Source organism: Sinocyclocheilus anshuiensis, unplaced genomic scaffold, assembly GCF_001515605.1.
Source record: "Sinocyclocheilus anshuiensis isolate Anshui unplaced genomic scaffold, SAMN03320099.WGS_v1.1 scaffold70, whole genome shotgun sequence".
NCBI classification, from domain to species: Eukaryota; Metazoa; Chordata; class Actinopteri; order Cypriniformes; family Cyprinidae; genus Sinocyclocheilus; species Sinocyclocheilus anshuiensis.
Genome location: NW_015542377.1, coordinates 3,655,947 through 3,661,271, shown reverse-complemented (window position 1 = coordinate 3,661,271; position 5,325 = coordinate 3,655,947).

Below are 5,325 nucleotides of genomic sequence, written 5' to 3'. Positions count from 1 at the left end.
CCCATTCACTGCAGAGGATCCATTGGTGAGCAAGTGATGTAATGCTGAATTTCTTTAAATCTGTTCCAATAAAAAAACTAACTAATCTAATCATCTTGGATGGCGTGAGGGTGAGTACATTTTCAGCAAATTTTCATTTTTAAGTGAACTATTCCTTTAACATGACAGGAATGTTATTTGTAATTTTTCTGTGTGATGATTCATGTATTTTAATTTCAAAGTAGTCCCATCATTGTCACAGTTTGTTTGAATGAAGAAAAAAGAATGTTGAAGGAAAAACGCATGAAGGTTTTATGAGTGCACTGAATTGTATTTTTAAGAGGCTGGGTATATTAAAGTGATTTCCCATTATGGTAACTGTCTATTCATGATGAAGTTTGGGTCTGGGTGCCTTTATTTTCAGTAAATGGATCTTATGCAACTTATTTTTCATTCAAGGCAGTTTATAGAAAAGAATTGACGGTCTGCACCACTAAATGGTCTGCTTTATGACATGACAACAGTACAGTAGGAATCACAGGATTGCTGTGATTCCTTCATGAGGTTGAACCTGCAAATTTTGGTTTACCAGTACTGATTCTTAACCATTAGGTTACCGTCGTCCCCCCGAATCCAGACAAAACTGGGTATTTCAATCCACCCTGCCAACCACGTTCAACTCAAGAAATATTTCATAGATTCATGCACATTTCATAGCATTTTCTGATCACCACAATATCACGTGAATTTTTAATCATTTTAATCATTTTACTACTTTTTATTGGCTGCGAAGTTACCCATTTTTAACTACATTTTTAATAAGCAATGCAAGCAATGCACCTTTACATTTAAATGTTTGAAATTACTTAAATTTTTTATTCAAAATCATTTCATCTGTCACTCCAAAAGCCTCAAAATATGAAGTTTTATCTTCTATTCAGCCTTTGTTGAACTCAAAAATGACTTTAGAAGCAAGCCATTAGAAATACATTTTCATAGTGAGTTTGGGGCAGTGGGTGCCCCAAACTGTTCAGTGAAAGTCTGTAGTCATATCCTGTTTTACACGTTTCTTTTCCTAAAATATAACCGTGTGTCCTATTTATCAATGCCAGCCAGACGTTCTGTTTAGACTGACTACTTAAAGCATGAAGGTAGCTTTTAATCTGAAGAAGAAAAAAAAAAAAAAAAGATTTTGTCATATGGGTAGAAGAATGGACGACAATGGAGTACTGAAGTCAGTTTTGGAATTTAATTATTTGTCACTCTTTATATTTTATATATGGGGTTGGTTTTGAACTGAACTCATGATCATTGTTACAGCAGCCCACTTCGCTCTAAACATTTCTCACTTGTTACACCTAAATATACTTGTGATTCAGTACATTATGAATTAAAATTTGATTAATTGCAAATGACATTCTGTTGCATTTGATTTATTTGGACTTGCATTGGTACTACTAGATATTTTTGTAGCGTATATACATATATATGTGTGTGTGTGTATAAATATATGTGTGTATATATATGTGTATGTGTATATATATATATATGTATATATGTATATGTATGTGTGTATATCTATGTATCTATAAATACTTGATTTTTTTTCTGAAATATTGTTAATCTTCAACGCTCAAAATTTGAAGGAATACTAGCTGTAGGTATACCACTGTCCTACTATCATGTTTGATTGAATTTCCAAGGCATTTCAACAAAAACCTTTATTTTGGTGAAAACACAGTGATCAAAATTAGAGAACAGTAACCACTGTAGCATGAAAGAAAAGTACAACTAACATTTTGGAGTATTACAGCTGTCAGAAATTAGTAGGAAGTATAGAAGCCCTTGCTTTGAATGACTTCAGCACGCATGCGGCCGCAGGACATCACTAGTTTCTCAGACTGCACTGGTGTGATCTTGGTACACTCTTCTTCCAGTCTATTCCATAGTTCGGTAACTGTAGTGGGTTTCTTAGCCATAACTTTGTCGCCAAGGATTTTCCAGAGATTTTCATATGGGTTTAGATCAGGACTCTGGGCTGGCCATTTCATTATTTCAGTGTTCTTAGCTTCAAGGAACTACTTTATCCTTTTTGCAGTATGACGGTGGCATCGTCTTGCATGAAAACTGCAGGCTGATGGGGAGATGCTTAAAGAGAAGGTATCGCATGTTGCTGAAGGAGGTTCTGATAAACATTTGCATTCACTCTGCTATGTAGCTGTATAAGAGGCCCAAGCAGAAAACATCCCCCAAACCATGACACATCCTCCTCCACCTTTTACTGTCTTCTTTACGCACTTGGGCTTCAGTCTTTCCCCAGTTTGACACCAAACAAAATGTTTCCCATCAGACACAAATAAATGAAACTTGCTCTCATTAAAGTTAACTTTGGACCAGTTCTCTCCACACGACTTGCTCCTCAGCAAAGGTGAGCCTATCCTTTTGATTCTTTCTGTTGATGAGAGGCTTGGTCACTGCAGAGTGTGTTTTCAGTCTGACTTCTCTTAAACGTGCCGAGACAGATCCTTACCCTGTTCAACACTGATGTGAGCAATTCCAGCTGCAGTGTTGAACCCATTCCCCATTGAGTCACTGCATTATCCTGTCTCCTCGTGCATTTGTCTTACATGGACGACCAGCCTTTTTGGGGGACTGCAATATTTGAGAAATCACAGATGACCAACTTCTCTTGTAATGGCTGAAAGTGTCATCCCTTTGGCCTTCATCTGGACCTCCTCCTGTTGCAGGTTTTCAGTCACCTTAGAGCGGCCCGTCATCTTGCAATCTCTCTGAAAATTGGAGGAATACTGCCAGTTAAATACGGTTTGTCATATAATTAAAGAAATTAGCAACAGGTGCCAAATTAACACCACTAAGGTGTGTGTGTACAGTATATATGTATATATTACTACCATTCAAAAGTTTGGGAAAGATTTTTTTTAATTATTATTCAGCAAGGACATGTTAATTTATTCATAAGAGACAGTAAAGACATTGTTACAAAAACCTTCTACTCAAAGAAAAAAAATATCATAATCTCCCCAAAAATATAATGCAACACAATGGTTTTCACCAATCATAATAAATAGGAAATGTTTCTTGATCAGCATATTAGAATGATTTGAAGGATCATGTGACACTAAATACTGAGGTAATGGCTGCTTAAAATTCAGCTTTGACATTACATGAATAAATTACATTTTAAAATAGAAAACAGGTCTTTTAAACTGTAATATTTCACAATATTACAGATTTCACTGTTTTAGATCAAATAAATGTAGCCTTGGTCGGACAAAATCTCACTACAAAGAATTGCTGATATTGAGAGTTAAGATCAAATGAAACATTTTCAGACTGGATGTATCTGCTACCAGACATCTTGGAAGAGGGAAGGATACTTTAATTTAGTGCTGGATTCCTGCAGGATGTGAAGAATGCATTGTCAAAATTCATTTATTGTTGTCGTACATCTCTTTGCAGAGTTTGAAAAAAAGGTTGTTTTTTTTTCTTGTCTCGTTTTCAGTCCTTCTGTATCCCAAAACATTCTGCCCTAAAAGAGTCCCTTATACAATGTGTATGTGTTAGACTTAATAATTCACTACTATTGTTCCAGTATCATTAAAGAGTGTTAAATGATACTGGAATCTTTGGTCACGTTTTACATTTAAATATTTCTCATTTAAATATTAAGGTGGTTGAGGCATTAAATTGTTATCTTCACATTATAATAAAGGTTCCTATAAATGATCACTACTTTTGTTGTTGTTCTTTTGCACATTTTATTCACAGAGAAAGTGTTTTGTATTTTTATGCTGTTATTGTAAGTGAGGAAAATACACAAACAGAGATGTAACTTCAAGTTTCCCCAGTATAGTCCCTCAGCAGGGTCCCAGGAGATGATTGGCTAAAAAAAGCCAATTTTGCAAGGTGAGAGAAAGTTTTCCAACAGCAAGACTCATGACAACAACACAGATCAGGAACTACGTCACCCACCTGGAGCTTCTGGCAGTTCTGCAGGCGTTATTACACTTCCATTCTTTTGTCCAAATCAAGTGCTTCCTGTTGCACACAGACAACATATGCTTTTGGCAAGACAGAGAACAGACAGAGTCTCTATTTGATGTGAAATAATGTGATATAATAACCACATTAACTTGCTTTATATGTAGCTTGCAACTTACAGGTCAGCAGCAGTAGAAACAACAAAAATAAATAAAAGTGTTGGAAAAATCTACTAAAACAATGGTCTGCAGTCTGTATGCTAATGTGATAGTTCTGAATGTACATGACAATGAACATCCAAATAAGGTGTTCTAAAACCTCATGTACACCTGGTTTGATAAGTGTAACTACCTAATTGCAATAGATGGATGATTTTTTCTTAATAGTGTTGAATATTAATTCAAAAATAAATCTTTGACAATAATTTATAGTTGAATGTATGTTGAATGCATACATGCATGAATAAATCTATGAATCAATGAATATTGTTAACAAAGGACATTTCGTTTGCATGAGGTTAACCTCCATGCCTCTTCTGCTTCTGTCATGTATTGTTTTATATTTAAGACGTTAATGAATTGTGGTGGTATTTGTGGACTGGCACTAACCTGGTTTAGATTCTACTCGTCAGATTTCTACTGTCTTGTATGTGCAGCTATCAGAGAATGGCAAAGTACTGTGTGCAACCATTTTTGTTCTCCTTGTACCTGTTCTCTTTGGGTGATATTATTAGCAAGCATGACATTAGCATTTGAAGGCTGGATGCCCCAGTGTTTCTGTAAATGGGGAAGTCGTGGCCTAATGGTTAGAGAGTCGGACTCATAACCCAAAGGTTGTGGGTTCGAGTCTCGTACCGGCAGGGATTGTAGGTGAAATGCAGAGCACTAATTCCTAGTATGGGTCACCATACTTGGCCACATGTCACGTCACTTTTTTTTTTTTCACTTGAAATAAGCTGTGGCTTCTTCAAAATGCAGCAGCAGAGATCAACCAAATCCCGAAAATATGATCGTATCAGTCCAATATTAACACTCAAACTAACCCTCTTAGTTTAGTCTAAACTGAATACTTATCAGTTTAGTCATAAAGTGAAATCCCCATAGTCCGCTTTTAATCTGGAAGCTATTTCAGAACTATCCTTTCCTTGTTAGAAGAAATATTAAAGGAATAGTTCACTCAAAAATGAAAAATTTACTCACCCTCAAGCTATTCAAGCAGTAGAGTCAAGTCAAGTCAAGTCACCTTTATTTATATAGCGCTTTTAACAATACAGATTGTGTCAAAGCAACTGAACAGCATTAATTAGGAAAATAGTGTGTCAATAATGCAAAATGACAATAGTAA